This window comes from Panthera pardus, unplaced genomic scaffold (genome assembly GCF_024362965.1).
Source record: "Panthera pardus isolate Hobbes unplaced genomic scaffold, ASM2436296v1 HiC_scaffold_340, whole genome shotgun sequence".
NCBI classification, from domain to species: Eukaryota; Metazoa; Chordata; class Mammalia; order Carnivora; family Felidae; genus Panthera; species Panthera pardus.
This window is the reverse complement of record NW_026526922.1, coordinates 22,959-35,137: the sequence shown is the minus strand read 5'-3', so window position 1 is coordinate 35,137 and position 12,179 is coordinate 22,959.

The window sequence follows — 12,179 nt, the reverse complement described above, 5'->3', positions numbered from 1 at the left end:
AAAGCAACTCTGCATGAGAAAAAGTAGATATATAAAAAAATACATAGGGAATGCAAACATATTTTTTGTTAAAGGTAAAAAAAAAGTTAATTTTGTCCTAAATGAGACTGGTTGTTTGAAAAAAACGGGGGTGGGGGGGTGGGGAGAGGGGCTTAGGTCAAAATCTAAAAGCAAAGGAAAGTTGTAAAAGGTTTGTGAAGGAAAATCTTTAGAAAGAAATTTTGTATATGGTCAGGAGGTCTAAGGTAAAACCTTTAAATTACGCTAAATTAGCCACTATCTTAAAGACACAAAATAAAACCCTGGTGGCCTTCCTGGAAAGGTTAAGGGAGGCTCTCATTAAATATATGGCTATATCCCCTAACACCCTTGAGGCTGAGACGATTTTAAAAGATAAATTTGTCACTTGATTGGCCCCAGATATTTGGAGAAAACTGCAAAAAATGGCTGTTGGCCCGGAAGGGACCCTGGAGGAGCTCTTACAAGCCGCCGATTGGGTATATTACAACCAAGTGAAGAGAAGAATTAAAAAAAAAAAAAAACAGAAAAGGAGGCTTAAAAAAATCTGAGGCCTTAGTTATGGCCACGTGTACTATGTGAGACCGAACTTCCTAAGGTCCTGGCACCAAGTGACATTAAATTTTTTTTTTAATGTTTTATTTATTTTTAAGACAGAGAGAGGCAGAGCATGAGTGGGGGTGGGGCAGAGAGAGAGGGAGCCACAGAATCTGAAGCAGGCTCCAGGCTCTGAGCTGTCAGCACAGAGCCCCATGCGGGGCTCGAACTCACGAACCGTGAGATCATGACCTGAGCCAAAGTCAGACGCTCAACTGACTGAGCCACCCAAGCACCCCTGATTTGCTTCTTGACACCAGAGCTACCTTTTCTCTCCTCCTTTCCATTCCAGGACAACTATCCAAACGCAGCATGACTATTAGAGGCATCTCCAGAAAATTTATAGCTAAATTTTTCTCTCAGTCCCTGGGATACATATGGGAAAAACTAATTTTTTTTCTCATTCTTTCCTGATAATGCCAGAGAGCCTTACTCCCTTGCTAGGAAAGGACACTATAACTGAATTAGAGACTATAGTACTACTAACTCCAGAACAAATAAGCAATTGCGTAGGTTTTTGGGAATTACTGGATATTGTAGGCTGTGGATACCAGGGTTCAGGAAAATAATTTGCCTGCTATATCAATTATTAAAGGGGACTCAATTCCACCTACTCTCCCAAGAAAATAAACTAGGGTCTGACTTCTAGACACTGTCTCCAGCCCTTGGGATGGTTACAAACAGAGCAGGGCAATTACTATTACCAAGCTCACAGAGGTATAAGATCATTAAAACATAGCATAAGGCCTTTCTTTAAAAAAATTTTTTTAACCTTTATTGATTTTTGAGACAGAGAGAGCATGAACGGGGGAGGTTCAGAGAGAGATGGAGACACAGAATCTGAAACAGGCTCCAGGCTCTGAGCTGTCAGCACAGAGCCCGACGTGGGGCTCGAACTCACGGAGTGTGAGATCATGACCTGAGCCGAAGTCGGACGCTCAACTGACTGAGCCACCCAGGCGCCCCAGCATAAGGCCTTTCATTTAGGGAGGGACAAAAGTTATGAAATGGCAAAACGGATGTTTACTAAAAAATAAAATTTTGTCAAGGACAGTTCAGCAAGTGGTATCAGCCTATGATGTATGTCTTAGAAACAATCCTCTAAACCACAAATTTGCTCTCCCAGGCAATCAAGGAACTGGAGGCTATCTAGGAAAGACTGACAATTAGGTTTCACTCATATGCCAAGGTCAAAGGAATCCCAACATCTGTTGGTATGGGTTGATACTTTCACTAATTGAGTAAAGGCCTTCCCCTACAAAACAGAAAAGACACAAAGAGCAATAAATGTTCTTCTTTATAAAATAATACCAGGGTTTGGCGTACCAACAAATTTGGAAATTAATAGTGGTAAATGGCTGGGGCGCCTGGGTGGCTTAGTCGGTTAAGGGTCTGACTTCGGCTGAGGTCATGATCTCACAGCTCGTGAGTTTGAGCCCCATGTCGGGCTTTGTGCTGACAGCTCAGAGCCTGGAACCCACTTCGGATTCTGTGTCTCCCTCTCTCTCTCTGCCCCTCCCCCGTTAATTCTCTCTCTCTCTCTCTCTCTCTCTCTCTCTCTCTCTCCTTCAAAATAAATAAACATTAAAAAAATCTTTTTTTATTTATTTTTATTTTTTAATGTTTTTTATTTATTCTTGAGAGAGAGAGACAGAGACAGAGCATGAGCAAGGAAGGGGCACACTGAGAGAGGGACACAGAATCTGAAGCAGACTCCAGGTTCTGAGCTGTCAGCACAGAGCCCAACGTGGGGCTCGAACTCACGAGCTGTGAGATCATGACCTGAGTCAAAGTCGGACACTCAACCGACTGAGCCACCCAGGCACTCCAAATCTTTTTTTAAATAATGGTACATGGCTGCCTTGACTCTTTCTCTAGTAGAACTCCTGGCTCTTGGAAAAGTTTTACACCTCAGAATAAAGCAAACTGTCTGCTTATACTCAGCAAAACTCTAAATAACACCTCACAAGCATTACATGCTTAAAAAAATTTTTTTTTAATTAAGTTAGGGCCAACCTCTTAAAAAATAGAGCCACCATTAATTACTTACTGCTCCTGATCCTCCGTCACCTGGGTTATGAGAGATTCCCTGATATATGTTGTAAACAATGTCAGGGTCTCTCCTAGATTGTTTGACAGGTTTGGAAATTGGGGACATTATCTTAAGATGCCATCTTGTTGGTCAGTATAATCTTTACTTTGTGTTTTTTCTGTTTGTGTCTGCTAATGTTTATGCCACCTCATGCCTGCCAGCCTTCCTGTAAAACTATACTGTGGGCCACTTAACTTACCCTTGGGTAGACTCTAACTGCTGTACCCCTACACCGTCCCTTATCAGCCTGAAGAAGCCAGTACAGTCCTCGTCTCTATTCCCTAATGGCAGTTAGGGGCCCTATTCCAGAGGAAGAAATAAATAGGGAAAGGGTTAACATTAGGCAGGGAGAGATAAGGGACCTTCAGGGAGGCAGACTGCAGCTGCAAGTGGGCGGCTAAAGAAGCAGATGGGGTTCTCCCCTTATAAAATCCTTTATGGGCACCCTCCCCATTATCAAGGGCATAAGGGGGCATCTAAATGAGATAAGCAATCTAACCCTAAGGCAACAGATGCAGACCCCTGGCTCTACCCTAACCACCTTACACCACTGGGCTAGGGAGCGATTACCTGTGAGTCTGACCACAGACGCACACCCCTTTAAATCAGGAGATGCTATATGGGTAAAGGAATGGAATGTCCAATCCCTAAAACCCCTCTGGAGGTGCCTGTTCACTGTCATCTTGTCCACCCCTACTCCAGTAAAGGTAACAGAGGTAGGTCCCTGGATTCACTACAGCAGAGTGAAGCTGGCATCTCGAAACCGGGAGTGCATCCCTGACCCATCAACGCTGTGCAAACTGACCACACAGGAGAAGCAATCTGCAGCTCCAGAGGCTCCAGGAGACTGCAATCCTGCTTCAGCCACTCCAGAAGCTGACTAATCTACGCAGGGCAGAAGCTTGAGGAATCGACAGTCCAATAAAACAAGACTATCTTTATTTTCTATATCTGTTTCCTTACTGTGATGTACTGTCACACCCTATTTCTCACTGTCATTGTGATTCTTGCTCTACTCTTTGTCATAGGATTGGCTGAGGCCACCCTGGCCAGCTGGGAGTGTGATGAGAGGTTTCTGTTAGCACTCACCTTCCTTTTGTGGATAAGATGCTTCATTGGTACCAACATGGGAAAACAATGGCCATGAGAGACTAGAAAGTTAGATCCCCACAAACCTTATAGTAAAACAAAATTCCCCAGTCCTATAACTGGGGTTTGGCTCCTCAAAAGTTCAATTGTTGGAAAAAACTGCCTTGCCTGGTGGGGAAAAAGTTCATCATTGTCTCTGTTAAAAACTTAACATGCCTAGGCCAAAGATTTTATAACTCAACTGCCCAGAAAACCCAATGGTGGGGGACCCGAGATCACCTTGAGTCAGATTCCCACCCCTTGTCTAACTTCTCTCACCTCCAAGAGGCCTGAGACAATGTCAACGCAGCCATCAAATGGCGGGCCCCAGATGGACTATAGTAGATACGTGAAGCGACAGCCTATATAGTACTTCCCTCAGTCTGGTAGTCTGGTCAGGGTCATGTATGCTGGAAAGTATTCGTCCATGTTTCTTTCTGCTCCCACTTGCCAGAGGAAAACATTTGGGAGTCCTTGTGTATGGACACAAGAAGACTCAAAGGAAATGGCATGCCTTACAAATTGTCAATTAAAAAGACAATAAATGGCCTCCCCAGCATATAGCCCAATATTATGGCCCTGCCAGTTGGGCAGAGGATAGGTCCTGGGACTACCGCACTCCCACTTACATGCTAAACCACATAATCAGACTACAAACAGTTATAAAAATTATAACCAATAAAACTGCCAGAGCTTTTCACTTACTAGCCAAGCAGCAAAACAAAATGCGCAATGCTATCTATCAAAATCACTTGGCCTTAGATTACCTGCTTGCTTCTGAGGGAAAAGTTTGTAAACAGTTTAAGCTGAGCAACTGCTGCCTACAGATAAATAATGAGAAAAAAGTCATAGAGGAGATCACAAATCAAATAAAAAGGATTACTCATGTCCTCGTCCAGACCTGGAACGGTTAAAACCCTGGAGGATGGTTTTCAATTTTGGGGGGATTCAAAATTGTCACAAAAATTATCCTCCTAATTCTGGGAGGTTGCTTAATCCTACCTTGCTTAGGGCTCCCCTGGTTGTACTGTCTGTCTTCAGTCTCATTGAGGCCATGATTAAAAAAAATATATATATATGGCCGCTCATGTAATGGTATTATGGAAATATAAACCTCTAAACCAAGATGATGCTCCTCGACCCAAAATAGAGGGATCCGGGCATCAAAGTGGGGAAAGTGGTAGGGTCCCCTCCCTAAGGAAAGAAGGAAAAAAAAAAACCTCAAGGCAACCTGGTTATACAGGCATGTGACAACATCCCTCACGACCTTGTAACATGAGACCATTTAATCAGAGTGCATGTTTGTGTGTTACCATATGTGGGAGACAAAGTAGAAAATACATAGGGGCACCTGGGTGGCTCAGTCGGTTCGGCGTCCGACTTCAGCTCAGGTCATGATCACACGGTTCGTGGGTTCGAGCCCCACGTCGGGCTCTGTGCTGACAGCTCTGAGCCTGGAGCCTGCTTCGGATTCTGCATCTTCTTCTCTCTCTGTTCCTCCCCTGCTCACGCTCTGTGTCTCTCTCTCTCTCAAAAATAAAGGCAGATTAAATTTTTTTTTTTGGCAATTTAAAAGAAAATAATTTTTTTAATGTTTATTTTTTCCAATATGTTAAATTTATTGTCAAATTGGTTTCCATACAACACCCAGTGCTCATCCCAAAAGGTGCCCTCCTCAATACCCATCACCCACCCTCCCCTCCCTCTCATCCCCCATCAACCCTCAATTTGTTCTCAGTTTTTAACAGTCTCTTATGCTTTGGCTCTCTCCCACTCTAACCTCTTTTTTTTTTTCCTTCCCCTCCCCCATGGGTTTCTGTTACGTTTCTCAGGATCCACATAACAGTGAAAACATATGGTATCTGTCTTTCTCTGTATGGCTTATTTCACTTAGCATCACACTCTCCAGTTCCATCCACGTTGCTACGAAGGGCCATATTTCATTCTTTCTTATTGCCATGTAGTACTCCATTGTGTATAGAAACCACAATTTCTTTATCCATTCATCAGTTGATAGACATTTAGGCTCTTTCCATAATTTGGCTATTGTTGAGAGTGCCGCTATAAACATTGGGGTACAGGTGCCCCTATGCATCAGTACTCCTGTATCCCTTGGATAAATTCCTAGCAGTGCTATTGCTGGGTCATAGGGTAGGTCTATGTTTAATTTTCTGAGGAACCTCCACACTGCTTTCCAGAGCGGCTGCACCAATTTGCATTCCCACCAACAGTGCAAGAGGGTTCCCGTTTCTCCACATCCTCTTCAGCATCTATAGTCTCCTGATTTGTTCATTTTGGCCACTCTGACTGGCGTGAGGTGATATCTGAGTGTGGTTTTGATTTGTATTTCCCTGATAAGGAGCGACGTTGAACATCTTTTCGTGTGCCTGTTGGCCATCCGGATGTCTTCTTTAGAGAAGTGTCTATTCATGTTTTCTGCCCATTTCTTCACTGGGTTATTTGTGTTTCGGGTGTGGAGTTTGGTGAGCTCTTTATAGATTTTGGATACTAGCCCTTTGTCCGATATGTCATTTGCAAATATCTTTTCCCATTCCGTTGGTTGCCTTTTAGTTTTGTTGGTTGTTTCCTTTGCTGTGCAGAAGCTTTTTATCTTCATAAGGTCCCAGTAATTCATTTTTGTTTTTAATTCCCTTGCCTTTGGGGATGTGTCGAGTAAGAGGTTGCTACGGCTGAGGCCAGAGAGGTCTTTTCCTGCTTTCTCCTCTAAGGTTTTGATGGTTTCCTGTCTCACATTCAGGTCCTTTATCCATTTTGAGTTTATTTTTGTGAATGGTGTGAGAAAGTGGTCTAGTTTCAACCTTCTGCTTGTTGCTGTCCAGTTCTCCCAGCACCATTTGTTAAAGAGACTGTCTTTTTTCCACTGGATGTTCTTTCCTGCTTTGTCAAAGATGAGTTGGCCATACGTTTGTGGGTCTAGTTCTGGGGTTTCTATTCTATTCCATTGGTCTGTGTGTCTGTTTTTGTGCCAATCCCATGCTGTCTTGATGATGACAGCTTTGTAGAAGAGGCTAAAGTCTGGGATTGTGATGCCTCCTGCTTTGGTCTTCTTCTTCAAAATTACTTTGGCTACTCGGGGCCTTTTGTGGTTCCATATGAATTTTAGGATGGCTTGTTCTAGTTTCAAGAAGAATGCTGGTGCAATTTTGATTGGGATTGCATTGAATGTGTAGATAGCTTTGGGTAGTATTGACATTTTACCAATATTTATTCTTCCAATCCATGAGCAGGGAATGTTTTTCCATTTCTTTATATCTTCTTCAATTACCTTCATAAGCTTTCTATAGTTTTCAGCATACAGATCTTTTACATCTTTGGTTAGATTTATTCCTAGGTATTTTATGCTTCTTGGTGCAATTGTGAATGGGATCAGTTTCTTCATTTGTCTTTCTGTTGCTTCATTGTTAGTGTATAAGAATGCAACTGATTTCTGTACATTGATTTTGTATCCTGCAACTTTGCTGAATTCATGTATCAGTTCTAGCAGACTTTTGGTGGAGTCTATCGGATTTTCCATGTATAATATCATGTCATCTGCAAAAAGCGAAAGCTTGACTTCATCTTTGCCAATTTGGATGCCTTTGATTTCCTTTTGTTGTGTGATTGCTGATGCTAGAACTTCCAACACTATGTGAAACAACAGCGGTGAGAGTGGGCATCCCTGTCGTGTTCCTGATCTCAGGGAAAAAGCTCTCAGTTTTTCCCCGTTGAGGATGATGTTAGCTGTGGGCTTTTTATAAATGGCTTTTATGATCTTTAAGTATGTTCCTTCTACCCCGACTTTCTCAAGGGTTTTTATTAAGAAAGATTGCTGAATGTTGTCAAAGTCATTTTCTGCATCGATTGACAGGATCATATGGTTCTTATCTTTTCTTTTATTAATGTGATGTATCACATTGATTGATTTGCGAGTGTTGAACCAGCCCTCCATCCCAGGAATGAATCCCACTTGATCACGGTGAATAATTCTTTTTATATGCCGTTGAATTCGATTTGCTAGTATCTTATTGAGAATTTTTGCATCCATATTCATCAGGGATATTGGCCTGTAGTTCTCTTTTTTTACTGGGTCTCTGTCTGGTTTAGGAATCAAAGCAATACTGGCTTCATAGAATGAGTCTGGAAGTTTTCCTTCCCTTTCTATTTCTTGGAATAGCTTGAGTAGGATAGGTATTATCTCTGCTTTAAACGTCTGGTAGAACTCCCCTGGGAAGCCATCTGGTCCTGGACTCTTATTTGTTGGGAGATTTTTGATAACCGATTCAATTTCTTCCCTGGTTATGGGTCTGTTCAAGCTTTCTATTTCCTCCTGATTGAGTTGTGGAAGAGTGTGGGTGTTTAGGAGTTTGTCCATTTCTTCCAGGTTGTCCAATTTGTTGGCATATAATTTTTCATAGTATTCCCTGATAATTGTTTGTATCTCTGAGGGATTGGTTGTAATCATTCCATTTTCATTCATGATTTTATCTATTTGGGTCCTCTCCCTTTTCTTTTTGAGAAGCCTGGCTAGAGGTTTGTCAATTTTGTTTATTTTTTCAAAAAACCAACTCTTGGTTTCGTTGATCTGCTCTACAGTTTTTTTAGATTCTCTATTGTTTATTTCTGCTCTGATCTTTATTATTTCTCTTCTTCTGCTGGGTTTGGGGTGTCTTTGCTGTTCTGCTTCTATTTCCTTTAGGTGTGCTGTTAGATTTTGTATTTGGGATTTTTCTTGTTTCTTGAGATAGGCCTGGATTGCAATGTGTTTTCCTCTCGGGACTGCCTTCGCTGCATCCCAAAGGGTTTGGATTGTTGTTTTTTCATTTTCGTTTGTTTCCATATAGTTTTTAATTTCTTCTCTAATTGCCTGGTTGACCCACTCATTCGTTAGTAGGGTGTTCTTTAACCTCCATGCTTTTGGAGGTTTTCCAGACTTTTTCCTGTGGTTGATTTCAAGCTTCATGGCATTGTGGTCTGAAAGTATGCATGGTATAATTTCAATTCTTGTATACCTATGAAGGGCTGTTTTGTGACCGAGTATATGATCTATCTTGGAGAATGTTCCATGTGCACTCGAGAAGAAAGTATATTGTGTTGCTTTGGGATGCAGAGTTCTAAATAGATCTCTCAAGTCCATCTGATCCAATGTATCATTCAGGGCCCTTGTTTCTTTATTGACCGTGTGTCTAGATGATCTATCCATTTCTGTAAGTGGAGTGTTAAAGTCCCCTGCGATCACCACATTCTTATTAATAAGGTTGCTTATGTTTGTGAGTAATTGTTTTATATATTTGGGGGTTCCGGTATTCGGCGCATAGACATTTATAATTGTTAGCTCTTCTTGATGGATAGACCCTGTAATTATTATATAATGCCCTTCTTCATCTCTTGTTACAGCCTTTAATTTAAAGTCTAGTTTGTCTGATAGAAGTATGGCTACTCCAGCTTTCTTTTGGCTTCCAGGAGCATGATAAATAGTTCTCCATCCCCTCACTCTCAATCTAAACGTGTCCTCAGATCTAAAAGGAGTCTCTTGTAGACAGCAAATAGATGGGTCTTGTTTTTTGATCCATTCTGATACCCTATGTCTTTTGGTTGGCGCATTTAATCCATTTACATTCAGTGTTATTATAGAAAGATACGGGTTTAGAGTCATTGTGATGTCTGTATGTTTTATGCTTGTAGCGATGTCTCTGGTACTTTGTCTCACAGGATGCCCCTTAGGATCTCTTGTAGGACTGCTTTAGTGGTGACAAATTCCTTCAGTTTTTGTTTGTTTGGGAAGACCTTTATCTCTCCTTCTATTCTAAATGACAGACTTGCTGGATAAAGGATTCTCGGCTGCATATTTTTTTCTGTTTAGCACACTGAAGATATCGTGCCAATCCTTTGTGGCCTGCCAAGTTTCAAAAGAGAGATCAGTCACGAGTCTTATAGGTCTCCCTTTATATGTGAGGGCACGTTTATCCCTTGCTGCTTTCAGAATTTTCTCTTTATCCTTGTATTTTGCCAGTTTGACTATGATATGTCGTGCAGAAGATCGATTCAAGTTACGTCTGAAGGGAGTTCTCTGTGCCTCTTGGGTTTCGATGCCTTTTTCCTTCCCCAGGTCAGGGAAGTTCTCAGCTATAATTTCTTCAAGTACCCCTTCAGCACCTTTCCCTCTCTCTTCCTCCTCTGGGATACCAATTATGGGTATATTATTTCTTTTTAGTGTGTCACTTAGTTCTCTAATTTTCCCCTCATACTCCTGGATTTTTTTATCTCTCTTTCTCTCAGCTTCCTCTTTTTCCATAACTTTATCTTCTAGTTCACCTATTCTCTCCTCTGCCTCTTCAATCTGAGCCGTCGTCGTTTCCATTTTGTTTTGCATTTTGTTTAAAGCGTTTTTCAGCTCCTGGTGACTGTTCCTTAGTCCCTTGATCTCTGTAGCAAGAGATTCTCTGCTGTCCTCTATACTGTTTTCAAGCCCAGCGATTAATTTTATGACTATTATTCTAAATTCACTTTCTGTTATATTATTTAAATCCTTTTTGATCAGTTCATTAGCTGTTGTTATTTCCTGGAGATTCTTCTGAGGGGAATTCTTCCGTTTGGTCATTTTGGATAGTCCCTAGAGTGGTGCGGACCTGCAGGGCACTTCCCCTGTGCTGTGGTGTATAACTGGAGCTGGTGGGCGGAGTCGCAGTCAGACCTGACGTCTGCCCCCGGCCCACCGCTGGGGCCACAGTCAGACTGGTGTGTGCCTTCTCTTCCCCTCTCCTCTGGGCGGGATTCACTGTGGGGTGGCGTGGCCCTCTGGGCTACTTGCACACTGCCAGGCTTGTGGAGCTGGGGATCTGGCATATTAGCTGGGGTGGGTAGGCAAGGTGCACGGGGGCGGGAGGGGCAGGCTTAGCTCGCTTCTCCTTAGGTGATCCACTTCAGGAGGGGCCCTGTGGCAGCGGGAGGGAGTCAGACCCGCTGCTGGAGGGGTGGCTCCGCAGAAGCACCGCGTTGGGTGTTTGCTCGGAGGAAGAAATTTTTCTGGCAGGAACTGGTTCCCTTTGGGATTTTGGCTGGGGGATGGGCGAGGGAGATGGCACTGGCGAGCGCCTTTGTTCCCCGCCAAACTGAGCTCTGTCGTCCCGGGGCTGAGCAACTCTCCCTCCCTTTGTCCTCCAGGCTTCCTGCTTTCAGAGTGGAGCTGTTAACTTATGACCTCCCAGATGCTAAGCAAGTCCAGCTTGCTGTCGGAACACACTCCGTCTGGCCCCTCCGCTTTTGCGAGCCAGACTCGGGGTCTCTGCTTGGCCGGCGGCCGCCCCTCCGCCCTGGCTCCCTCCCTCCAGTCCGTGGAGCGCGCACCGCCTGTCCACCCTTCCTACCCTCTTCCGTGGGCCTCTCGTCTGCGCTTGGCTCCGGAGACTCCGTTCTGCTAGTTTCTGGTGGTTTTCTGGGTTAGTTAGGCAGGTGTAGGTGGAATCTAAGTGATCAGCAGGATGCGAGGTGAGCCCAGCGTCCTCCTAAGCCGCCATCTTCCGGTCCCCCTCAAAAAAAATTTTTTTTTTTTAAAGAAAACATATAAAAAACAATGCCACGTGTGGTTCAGGGCTCAGCTCTTCGGGTATGAACCCAACTGAGTGGTGCCGGCATGAATAAAGTTGCTTCCTGGAGAAAAGCCTCGGTGTCACAACTCTCTGTGCAAGAATCCTGCTACAGAAATGCTGGTTGTTTTGCCAAGGCTTTGACTGGAATGTCCTATTTGAGAGTGACATGCATAGACTCAGATATGACCAGACAGCTCTAAGGAACCAAGGTTGACTTTACAAAACATGGAGCCATAAAGCCCCTTGGAAATGTTGGCCTGACGCCTTGCTTACAGAGTTCCCAGCAGCCTTACCAGGTGAGGAAAGAATGTCACTTCCTGTCAGGTGCAGGAAACTCAGGATATCTTGGGGACCTCGTGAAGAGGAATTTGCCCATTCTACAGGTATTGCAGGCATGTCTGATGGAAGTACTTGGCTTGGCTTCTGGCATGGAGAGGCTACTAAAAGTTCAATCTAGATTCCTTAAAAAGTTCCAGCAAAGCAAAATTTTCAAGATATATATGATCAATCACTATTCTTGCTGAACCTATGTAAATAATTAGGCCGAGTTTGTTAAAACTGGACTTGTTCTACAAATGCATTATTCTTCATTTGGCTATCTCTGGAAATGAAGGTTTTTAGAGAGAAAAACTATGTTTCAATGACACATCTTTATGGATGTTAAATTCTAGTTCTGATTATCTTTAAATGTTTGTTGTTTGCCTAAACTAGACAACTTGAGGTAAACTTCAGAAAAATTGTTACAATAGCACAGGTAT